Here is a 12,856-nt window from a genome sequence, read left to right as displayed (position 1 = left end):
AAGTTTTGACTGGAAGAGGTATTTACAGCAATAATCACTTTTCAATGATATTGTTCCATGCATACATTTTAGGATTTTTTTCTCTATTTCTGTGAAAAATATCATTAGAAACTTGAAAGTGATTTCATTGAATCCGTGGATTACTTGAGTAGTATGGACATTGTTAATTGATTTTCTGACAAATGTGCTATGACAATACCATGGGGGCAGTACCATTCAGCACAACTAGATAGAGAAAGGAGAAATAATGGCATTAAATCCTATTCCTAAGTAAGAACCTCCCACGATGTACAAAAATTGATCAGAGACCTGAAAGAGCCAAAACTATAAAAGCTTTAAAAGAAAACAGTTATGTGGGCTTGATTTGAAGTAAGTTGTATCCCTCTAGGAGCTCAGCCCCACAAAGAGCTGACCCTGGTAAAAACTCCTTGCTCTGTACTCTCACAGCAACAGGTGCTGACACAGTGTCCATGGTGGAGCTGCTCACACAGCAGAAGCTCAGCTCAACCACTTGAGGCCTCACTATCATGGCCCCAGCATCCCCCAGGCAGGTGTCAGTCTGCAAGCCCTTACCAATTAGGATTCCTCATGGTAGACTTGCTTAAGGGAGAGGGACAGAGGAGAGCTGGAGAACATCAAACTCAAGATCTTGGTGTCTGTGCCGATGAGTTATTGTGATGTAACCCAGGCCACTTCACTCTCCATTCACTATTAACTGTCTGTAAAATGGGGATGGCAGCAGGACCTGCCTTGTGGTACCACTAGGAGGCAAGGCCTATCCCTACAATGATTAGCACCAGTGCACTGGTCATAAGTGGGCTTTTGTGTCCCAGATGGTCATAAATGGACCAAATGCTCACTGCTTTTCCTGAGGACTTTCTACCACACATAGACAGGGTGAGGGTGTATGGTTACACAGTGAGCTGGAACATACTGTGCTCCCACAGACCCTATCCTGGACTTTTCTCATGGAGATACCCTTTTGATAGTATACTTGACAGATAAAAAACCAGCCAGGTCTGGTGGCAAACCTCTGAAATTCCAGCACCCAAGAAGCTGAGGCAGGAGAATCACAAGTTCATGGCCTTGATCCAGTATCCATGGTTTCCCAAGAGACAGCCCAGGTCTCAGGGAGAAGAGGGCTTGTCCCAAATGTAGCATCCCCAGCTGCTCCTTGACCCCCTGCCTTGCTGAGGTCACAGCCTCTGGTAAAACACATCCATGGACTACATCCTCCTATGGTCAGAAATTCAGGTCCGGCTTGTTCTGAGGGAGGCCCTAGAGCCCCGGAAGTCTTCCTCAATTGGTGCAGTTGTATTTCTGGCTGCCCCGCTGTCCCCTTCCTAGACTGAGATGTGCTGAGGGCTGGATCTAGGCCTAGGCAGAGAGGTGTGGTTCCAGTTGTCAGACCTCTTACTCAACATTCTTGATGCCTGGCTCTTCTCTCCTAGGGCAGATGAGTATCCCCTGTCTAGATGCTTCTGTTCAACTGCTTGATCAGAGGACACTCCTCTTCACTTCATGTTGGCCGGTCTCTGTTCACTTTCTACCCATAGGCCCCAGGGATTTTACCTATAGCCACTGCATCTCCTCCTTCAAGGCTGTCTCCAGAGACCAAATGCTAAAGTTCTTAAAACAAGCCTCACAATTACAATTATAATACAGTAGGTCTACATATAGACCTTTGTCTGGATTTATCTTACTTCATTTAAAATGATGACCTCCAGTTCCATTCATTTTCTTGCAAATGACATAATCTCATTCTTTATGACAAACACCTTTTATCAAGGCTGCAGTCTAGACCTGCATTGAACCTTGTTACTCAATGTATTGTCTGACTTCAAGTTCAAAGTCATCTGTTATCAGAATCTCCTCTTGGGAGATGAACTAATTCGGGCTATAATACATACGTACAAGGAAATGCCACAGCAAAACTCCCTGTGTGGTTATCTTAAACAAGCAAAAATATTTCTTTTCTTTTAAAAAATCAGAGAATAGGAGGAGGAGCAGGTCCTGCCTAGGGAGGAAAGAGGTAGGGAAAGAGTGTCAGGAGGGTGAATATGGTGCAAATAGTGTGTATACATGTATGTAAATGGAAAAATAATACCTGCTGAAAGTATTCCAGGAAAGGGGGGAGGGCAAGATAAAGGAAAATGGTGAAGTGGGTGAATTCAAGTATGATATATTTGATGTACTGTAAGAGCTTTTGTAAATGCCCTACCCAGCACGACAATACAAAAAAGAATCCCGTCTTGTTTGGGGGAGCTCAATATTTGCACGTAAGTTAACTTGATGAGGCCCAGTCTATATTTTCTCAAAGTCCACTGTTAATACTACAAAAAACCAAAAACACCCTTAGAAACATCCAGATTAATGTTTTATCAAATGCCTAGGCACCTTAAACATAAATAAATAAAATTAATCATCAAAATGGCCTTAAATAACCAGTGGCCACTATGTAATCTTCCTCATGTCCAGTGAAATACTGAGACCTCTGGGCCTTGAGGAATGTTTTTAACCATCCAGGAAAGTAAAGACCACCTCAGAGAGGGCCTTGGGAGACACAGAGTAGGTGAGAGACCCTGAGGCTCTCATAGTCCTAGGACAGATGGCTATAACCATCCAACTCTGCAGAAAACCTGGACATACATGTGTTCACTGGAACCGGCAGAAGCCAGGCCAGACTCCTGTGCTGGTAGTCTATTTAATAACACCTGGCCCTCAGGGATCTTTGACAAATTCTCTGGCTCCACCTTAGGGGACCCAGCCACCCTGACCATCAATGCAACCCAGGGAAGGTTATTACTGTACCCCAGACCATGGCAGTGAGGAGAGCTAGCACTGACTCATGACGACACAAACAAAAGGGGATGTGGGATATAAACCTGCCTACTCACGCCTGGTTCTCACGATCCCTGTCCACTCTTCCCCTGTTACCTCCACACTTGGGGGCTTGGGTTTCATGGTGAGGGGTCTACTTCTCAATAATCCAATTGTATCCATACAAGTCTTGACTCATGCTCTTCCCACTGGGAGCAATGACGCCTTCTCCCAGGGCTGTAGCAAAGACTGAACTGGATGGTACTGGACCTGGCTTCAGGAGTCACAGAGACCAGACCACACCATGGTGTCACAGTTGTAAGAAGTGATTCATTAGACATCAGGTAGAGGTTTTCTCAGGGGAGAGTCAGAAAAAAAGAAAGTTCTAACTGTCATTCAGATGTGAGAATGCAGCTTTTTCAGGCAGATAAAAGGGATAATTGTCCCCTCACACACATCCTTGCTCCCAGTAGAGGGTGACTAGGGATATGAGGGCAGTTCAAGAGGACTCATAGTGAATGAGACAGTGTCAGAGAGACCAGCACCCCCAGCTGACCAACTCTGCCCACCTCTTCCTACCAAACTTATTCTATGAAGCCAGTATTAGCCGGATGCCAAAAAAAAAGGTAAGAATACAACAAAAAATTATAGACAAAGATAGTACAACAAAATCAAGTGGATTTCATTTCAGGAATACAAAAATGGTTCAACCTATGCTAACCTATAAATATAATTTAGCACATATACAGAATAAAGGACAAAGTCACACAATCATCTCAAGTACATGCATTAAAAGCCTTTGACAAAATTCAAAATCCCTCCATAATACAAGCCCTGAATAAATTAAGAATATCAGGAACATACCTCAACATAATACAGCCTATACATTACAAACCTAAATAAGGAAAAACTGAAGCCATTTCCTCTAAAGTCAGGAAAAAGATAAGGGAGTCCACTGTCTCCACTCTTATTCAATACAGTGCTAGAATTCTTAGCCAGAGAAATAAGAGAAAGAAAAAAAGGAGATAGAAATAGAAAAGAAAGAAATCATATTAACCCTATTTGCAGATGCTATACTTACAAGTCCCTAAGGACACCACCAAAAAACACTTAGATCTGTAAAACACTTTTGACAAAGTAACATGATACACATTCAACATACAAAAACACTAGCTTTTCTGCATATTAATAACAGACTGAAAAAGATATCAGAAAAACAGTTCCATTCATGATAGCCTCAAAAAATAAATACCTGGGAATAAACTTAACATAGAAGGTAAAAGAGTTTTACAGTGAAAATTATAACGTTAAAGAAGCTGAAGACACTAGAAGATGGGAAGACTTCCCATGGTCATGGATTGGTAGAATTACTATTGTGAAAATAGTTATTTTATAATCTGTAGGTCAAATGCAATCCCCATCAAAATCCCAATGGCATTTTTCACAGAAATAAAAAAAAATCCTAAAATTTATACATAAGAACAAAATTTTATGAATAGCCAAAGCAGTCCTGAGCAAAAAGAACAATGCTGAAGGCATTACAGTACCTGACTTGAAATCATAGTAACAAAACACCATGATAGTGGCACAAAAACAGCAAGTTAGAACAACGGAATTGAATAGAAGACCCAGGAATAAGCTCACACAGCCACAGCTATTTGGCTTTTGACAAAGGAGCCAAAAATGTACATTGAAAAGAGAAAAAAAAATGGCCTCTTCAACAAATGGTGTTGGGAAAACAGTTCACATGCAGAAGACTCAAACTAGACCACTTTCTGTCACCCTGTGTAAACACTAAGGCAACATGAATCAAAAATCTAAATGAATGGTGTGACACTTTGAAACTACTAGAGGAAAATGACACAAAGAACTAGAGCAAGAATTGACAAATGGGATTGTATCTAATTAAAAAGTTTATGCACCGAAAAGGAAACAATTGCCAGAATCAAGTGACAACCTACAGAATGGGAAAAAAAAACTTGGCCAGCAATTCATCAGATAAGGAACTAATGTCCAGACTAGATAAGCACTCCAATAATTAAGCACCAAAAGAATAGAACTGAAAGACAGACTGAGGGAGGTCCATGTGTTCCCCGAAGACGGCGATTATCCAGGGAGAAAGGCCCCATCTCCTTCCCAAGAAACACCTGTTCACCCAAAATCTTTGCATGGAAACATATTCCTCCCACTGGCAATAAAAGAACTATAAACCTGACGTCCAAACAGACTCAGGAATTAACAGTTTCTGGGTCCCACTGCCTGTCCCCCCATGCAATCTTTCTTTCCTCTTCTCTACAAATAAAACTGATTCTTGCTGTTTGAGTTTCTGCCTTTGATTTTAATCTAAGTGCAGAAAAAAGGACCCTTACCCCCTGAGAACCCCAGCATATGATATGGAAACATGAAGGGAAACTTCTTCATTTGCTGTCAGTACAGGTTGTGCCAAACTGGAGGGGTGGCCAGGATCCTTTGGCACTCTAATGGCGTTCATCCTCTAGGAGAGCCCCTGCCCCACATGGCTTAGCCAAGGTGGAACTCTCAGACTGACTTTCCTCTCTCTCACTCTTTAAGGAGGGCTTCTCCCTTAGAAATCTAGGGGAAAACCTCTGAGCCCACTACAACTTTTAAGGCAGGCAACCCAAGAGATCAGGGGCTTATCGGGGGCTTATACAATGCTACGTGGGTGAAGCCAAAACCTCAGCACACCGAAGCTTTTCTCTCAACTTTCAGTTTCCTCCCTTTTTTTTTTTCTTTCCCAAGTAGATCATAATGAGTGGCCCTCCCATCTGCCCTAGGCAACTTAAGATTTGGGTCAAAACTACCCGGAGGAAAGAGTTTATCAACAATATTTCCTAGGAAAACATTATCTCACATTCTCCCTCTCTAGATGCAAGCCCTCCTGGGGTTTAGACAAAGACACCATATTCCAAGAAAAAAAAAACAAAACAAAAACCTTCTGTACAACCCACAGCTTGACTTTTCAGGCAGATGTAGCTGTTTTAGGACCTTCAGGTGTATGATTAATGACCCTCCACCAGAAAGAAATGGGAGCAAGGTTTCTCTCCCTTAGAGTTAAAATTGCAGCTTTCTGGTTAGGAAAAACAAATGATCCTCAAAAAGTCTCGATTAAAAAAAAATACAAAAGGACATAGTAACACAGTGGAAACTATATTCAGCACTAGCAGAACATGTTCCTGTGGTCTACCCCTTAGAGAAGGAATTCTTCTATCTGTGCTAGCCCTCCTTGCTGTCCTGGGACCCTTTTCAATAAACCTTGTTAAACTAGAGGCTCTTAATAATTGGAAAATGGCTAGATAGACTGTAGAAAGAAAGGGGAGACCAGAAAAGAAACAAACAGGTTGTCAAAACTGACAAGACAGGGGGAGGGGATGGCAAAGCAGAGAGATAAAACAAAGAATTGAAGCATGAAGGTGACATAGCACTGGGGAAATGAAACAGCCAATGAAGTCACATGCAGCCATATGTGGGTTGAGCTTTGCTTTTTGCTTCTGTAACCTGCTTGCAAGGGTATATAAGGTGAGACGCCTTTGTTCTCCAGGCTCAGCCTTTGGACACGAGTCCACTGGGTCTGTGCCGGCACAATAAATGTTGCTTCCTGCTAATCAGTCTCAGAGGCTCCTATTTCAGCTCATAATTTCCCGTAACAATACAAGATTATAAAATAAGGAGACAAGAGAGAAGGGATACCTTCTTCCCAAAGGAGTATGGTTCCCAGCGGGGGAGCCAGGTCTCTGGTCCTGGGGAAACCTAGAAACATGAGGCCTTCCTTAAAGTGACCAGTCTTCCTTATCCCTCTTTTAGATGGGAGCTCAAATTTCCTAAACTCTTAAGGGATCTCACCCTCACTTACTTATTAAGACATTGAAAAAATCTTAACCCTGAGAGCCTAAGGAAAAAAGACCCCCATTTTCAACAACATCTAGGCTTGGTCTAAATGAGAGATTAGGAGTGCTGGCCAGAGGGGAAAACATTGACTATGACACATTCCTACTAGACTTAGTCCACAAAAAGGAGGGAAAGACCTAAACTTTGTAAAAAAATGTTTCATAGATGTTGTGTTGTTAGCTACATTACAAGCTTTAGCTCCTACAGAAAACTTAAAAATAAATGAATAAATAAATGACAGTTATAAGGATAGAAAACATTTTGGACTCTTGGCACATTCTTCTTCCTGTCCGCAGGTTTTTTGTTTGTTGTTTTTTTTTTTCTCCTCTTTTTTGCTTGTGCTGAAAGTTTTGTTGTTCGAGGTCATTTTAAAGTCTTATCTTACCCAACCTTAGTTAAAATATAACATTTTTTAAATCTTAGTAAAATCTCCCAGCAACAGTTCACCAAAAACACAGGATCTCAAGATAATTGTTACCCTCAATCCTCCAAGAAAGATATATCTAATTATACCTAATTATACCTAATCCATGGCTAAATTGTTTATGAGTACTCTAAGTTAATATAACTATATAAATGTATTAGTCTATCAAGCATTGTACAAAAGCCTTCTTTTGCCCCTAGAATTCCAAAAAAACAATGATTAATTACTAAGGCTGACTTTCAGGTTTTTTTCATTTTTATGCAAGCTTCAGCTTAGGCATTCCTAAAACTTTGTGTGTGTGTGTGTGTGTGTGTGTGTGTGTATATATAAAACTGATAAGTAAAAACTGTTGTTGCTTTAAAAATTGGGTTCTAAACTGGCATACAAAACCTCAGGATTTTGGGCCTTGGTCTCAAAATTCCGGTTTTAGCTTTGGAGAAAACGTGTCCTTTTAGGCGCTGGTCACTTTCAGCTGTGGTTGGTCCTGGATGGAGACAGAAGATAAATTGGGTCCCAGCAGCTGCTGGAATTGCTTTTATTCCAGGGACCTCCTTTTTGTCTTTTCACTCCCGTCAGCATTAGCTGTTTTTTTTTTTGCCATCTTCTGGTAAAATAAATAAACATCTGGACTTTTTGATTTAAATTCTTTGTTTAGAGGCTTCTCTAAATATTTGGGGTCATTTATAATTTTGAACTAACAATTGACAAGAAAAATGTAAGGTAACAAAAAAACTCCAGGTGTTTACATTAGTGATCGCTATGGTAAACTGCTTAAGTTTTTTTTTTTTGTGTATAAATATATAAACATTCTTGAAATGGTTCTTATTATAGAGTTAATGTAAAGAAATTGTTACTTCTACTTTGTTCTACTGCAACTTTTAAGAAAACCAGTTTTCAAACTTATTTCAACCAGGTCTCACCAAGATATAGGCATTCAGGGGTTAACACTCCAGCTCAGAGCAGAAAAACAAAGTGCCATTTTAAACTCTGGCCTCACCCCTACAACCAAAATCTTAGAATTTGGGTAGTGAAAGAAATGACCTTAGCCTGTTTCGATCTGTTATAAATAAAATCTGGGATTTAATTTTCTCTTATAATACATGGATCTGTGTGTCAACAATTGGGCTTTCTGTAAATTGGCTTTGTATATAAAAAATAATTTTAAGGTTGCTTTCCGTTTTTTTTCCAAACATAAGGCTCTAAGTTAAAAGGCTTTAAGAGTTATTTTCAACAAGTAACAAAAAATATAAAAGGTTTTTAAAAAGGCTTTTAAATAGAAAAAAAAATACGTAAAAAAAGGTTTGCCCTCAAAATTGTTTCAAAATGAAAAAAAAAAAAAAGATAAAGATACACTTCCCCAGGGGGTATAGAGTAAGTTATCATAAAAAGATAGAGCTTATAAATGCTTATATAACTAAAATCTAAGAGTTAAATGAAAGGTTTTATAAGGTCAAAATTTAACGCATTAATGTTAAACTAAAACTTAATTCTCTAAGCTTATAACAAGGCTGTCTTAAAAATATTCTGTCCTTGATAACATTTACAAAAAACTGTCTTAAAAAATGTTTTTGTTCTATCAAGATAACTGTCAGGAATCTTTGGTGCTCCTCGAATTTACCAAGACAATCAAGTAGGAAAACAAAAGTTTATTAGGACACAAGAGAGGCAACAGGCAGCTAAACACAGGGAGTGCTGCTGCACTGACATGTAGATTGGGACAAATCTACTTATGTAAAGCAAAGTGAAAACAAAGCCAAAGTACATCCTCCAGATAGGATTTTAAAAAGGACTTTAAAAAAGAAAAAACACTACATTCCAGGTGTTGAGACCTCAAGTCTTTATTAGAGTCAACAAAATAGAGGTAGTTAGTTAAAAAAAACTGGGTTGTGTGTCATTAACTCTCACACCCTGGGCTACACATTAACAACTCCTTCCACATGTCTTGTAGAAGAAATTCTTGGCCTGGGATGGTCAGATTGTTAATATTGGGATACTCCACTGGCTACAGGTCAGCAGAACCCTGCTGTATGTCATAAGTCATCCGTTAATGTTAGCCATCAGGTTTCCTAACCCTATACCCTAAACTTAGTCCTCATAAATATTTACTTGTGTTCTCTGCTGAATTTTATCAGGGTTTTGACTACTGAGATAACTGAGTCATAAATAAATATTCATTTAAGAGTTGGTTTATGTAAAATCTTACAGATGACCTCATAATTTTGGTTAAACAACTATTGTCTTAGGTGATTCTAATGCAGTAAGTACCCTAACTGCATGTGCCTGTGATGAGGCTGTTTTGGGTCGCTGACACTGCCCCCTCAACTAAGGGGAAATCTAAGGTTTTACCCTAAGAGTAACAGCTAATATGTATGTGTAACCTCTAGAGAGTTAAAATGCTGTTGCTGGCTCCTATATATTAAATGTATTTGCATTTTCCAGGTATATTGGGCCTTGTAAAATACAAAATTTAAATAAACACTGTAACAAAATTTTTACGGTACTAACATTCTGTTCTGTTAGTTTCTAAATTGTCCTTCAAAATTTTACCCATAGCTCTTGTAATTTTTCCTCATTATAGTTCTGATCCTTCTGGGACATTTATAATCTAGTCCATTAAAAAAAAATGACTCTAACAAGTACCTGTGTGTCAATGAAGTTAGCTTTAGATTTTGTCTTGTATTGTTGTTACCCAGAAGCCCAGTGCCTAAGAACAACTCCTTCTAAGCATCTTTGTTGCTTAAATTTGGCCAAATGGGTCCAGTTAGCATTAATTCCCACCCACCTGCTTGTTGCTTCCTCTCAATGTGGGACTCTTAAAAAAAAACAACAACAACAAAACTAATCCTCACAAGGAAGGATCAAAATAACCAATCAAAAAAATCTTCAGAGGAGACTGCTCAGAGAAAAACAGTTTGGAGACAAGGGGGGAATGCTGTCACAGTTCAAATGGAGTCACTCGCACCAGACCTCTCAAAAAATTAATCAAAGCCGAGAGGGTCAAAGAAGTGGTTCTTATTGTATGTGTGGCTATCTAGGTTTGTGCCTTTTATTTTTGGCCAGGGCCTTCTGTAAAAGGGACAAAGTAACTATTTCTACTGGCTCCAGACATGTCCTTGGTACTTAAAGTTGGTGTTTTTAGTTTTGGACATAAGCAATGGAATTTTTTTTAGACTCATGGACAATAGCCTTGGATTTTCTTTTGGCTGAATGGGGAAGGGTATATACAATTGCCAATACACTGAAAAGAACTGTACAAACTACATTCTCCAACAGGCTAAGTAGCTCCCGGAACACTCCCTTGAAATTCAGGTATCCACACAGGTATGAGATCAAATAATATCCTGACTCCTTTCTATGACATGGTTCCTACCCTTTCTGGGTCCTATAGTTGCATTATTCTCTTACTTGTGTAGGATCTGGCATTCTAAACTTACGTGTCAAGTTTGTTTCCTCTCACCTAGAATCCATCAAGGTATAGATGCTGATAAAAATTAAGATGACCTATTCTTCTGGTCCCCTCAGTAATCCCACTCATGGTCAGCCCTGATGCCTCAGGCCCCTTCATTTCCCCCTTTCAGCAGGAAGCAGTTACTGAACAGACTTTGTTGTCCTGTTCCTAATGGCAGTTAAGGAGATCATTCAGAGGGGGGACTTGGAGGACAGACTGAGGGAGGTTCACATTTTCCCCAAAGATGGCGATTAGCCAGGGAAAAACATCCCCTTCTCCTTCCCAAGAAACACCTGTTTGCACCAAAATCTTCATGCCAAAACACACTCCTTCCCACTGGCAAAAAACAAAACGAAAAATCTATAAAGCCCGACATCTAACGGGAACTCAGGGGCCTACCGGTTTCTGGGCCCAGCTGCATGTCCCCCCCATGTGGCCTTTTTCTTTTCTGTACAGATAAAACTTCTTTGATTCTTGCTATTCAAGTTTCTGCCTTTGATTTTAATCTAAGTGCAGAAAAAAGGACTCTCACCACCTTAGAATTCCAGTGTATTAAAACAATCCAGTTTAAAAATGGGAAAATGAATTGAATGAGCAATTCACAAATGAAATATAATGGCCAAAAAATACATGAGGAAATGTTTAACATCTTTATCCATAAAGGAGATACAAATTTAAATACACTGAGATTCCATCTCACCCCAGTCAGAATGGCTATCTCCAAGAAAACAAACAACACATGCTGGTGAGGATGTGGAGAAAAGGGGACCCTTATACACTACTGGTGGGAAGGCAAATTAGTGTAGTCATTATGGAAATCAATATGTAGGTTTCTCAAAAAAAATTAAAAATAGCACTATCACATGACCTTACTATACCACTCCTTTTCACATATCTGAAGGAATTAAATCAACATAATCAAGAGGCCTGGACAAACATGTTTATTGCAGTAATGTTCACAATAGCCAAATAAAGGAATTAGTTTAGGCTTCCATCAACTGATAGATAAAAATATTATATATATAGTATGTGTATTATATACAATGAAGTATTATTCAGCCATAAAGAAGAATGAAATATAATTTGCAGAAAAATGGATGGAACCAGAAATCATCATGTTAAGTGAAATAAGCCAGACTGAGAAAGACAGATATCACATGTTCTCTGTCATGTTGAATCTAGATCTTAAAAAAAAAAAAAAGAGAAGAGTGTAGAGCAGGGGTAGTATTTGGGAGTGGCAACCAGCCTGAGGGGCAGGGTGAAAGTGAATATGATTGAAGTACTCCATAGACATGTATGAAAATAATGAACCCATTAAATATTGTTTAAAAGAGGGAGATTAAGAAAGAGTAATGGAGGGGGTAGATCAAAGTAGATTATAAGGATGTATGGAAAGATCACAATGAAACCCTTTTGTACAATTAATATACACTAATAAAAAAGAGAGGGAGTGAAAAAAAAAACTCCTGCCAATTAGGTTTTATCTAAATGTCTCCAACACAAGGATATAAGTATGTCTCACTGTCTATAGATTTTCACATTGGATTGAAGATTCCCTTGTCAGAAAGCTGCTGTCAACCATTTTTCTCCTGCTATCTTAATAGTAGGAAAAACCCTTAGAAAGAATTATTCCTACTTAAGACATTGTTGCTAAATTGCATAGTGATCAGCAGCTCACTGTGCAGGACAAGACAAGTGCTTAAGTCTGTTTGCAAAGTTTGGCTCTCCTACAGCATCTTCTCTGTGCCTACCATCCTCTATCCTCTACATTGGTTATGACAAATGACGACTGAATGGCACTCTAAAAATTCAATGGCCTTTATTTCCAGTTGCAGTGCTGCGTGGGGTGGAGCTCAGACCTTCCTGTTGCAGTCTGTGCACCTCTTCAGACGCAAGAAGACCGCCACAGCCCTGGCGCACCGCAAACGTGGAAACAGGCTCCTCGGGATGATTGAGCGTGCAGCATGTTTTGCAGGTTACTGGAGCCTGCTCTGCTTCTGGGCAAGGAGCCATTTGCTGATGTGGACATCCGAGTCCATGTGAAGGGTGGTGGTCACGTAGCCCAGATTTATGGTATCCTTCAGTCCATTTCCAAACCATTAGTGGTCTATTACCAAAAGTATGTGGATGATGCTTCTAAGAAGGAGATCAAGGATATCCTGATCCAGTATGACCTGCTTGTAGCTGATTCCCATTGCTGCGATTCCAAAAAGATTGGAGGATCTGGTGCCTGTGCCAGCTACCAGAAATCTTCCTGA

General features: G+C 39.6%; 1 pseudogene; it reads left to right on the top strand.

Annotated features, from left to right (window-relative positions):
* The first annotated feature begins 12,380 nt into the window (after positions 1-12,380).
* Positions 12,381-12,856, top strand: LOC109702813 (small ribosomal subunit protein uS9-like; annotated as a pseudogene).

The sequence above is a fragment of the Castor canadensis genome, chromosome 18, assembly GCF_047511655.1.
Source record: "Castor canadensis chromosome 18, mCasCan1.hap1v2, whole genome shotgun sequence".
Classification (NCBI taxonomy): Eukaryota; Metazoa; Chordata; class Mammalia; order Rodentia; family Castoridae; genus Castor; species Castor canadensis.
This window is presented reverse-complemented; position numbering and strand designations above follow the sequence as displayed.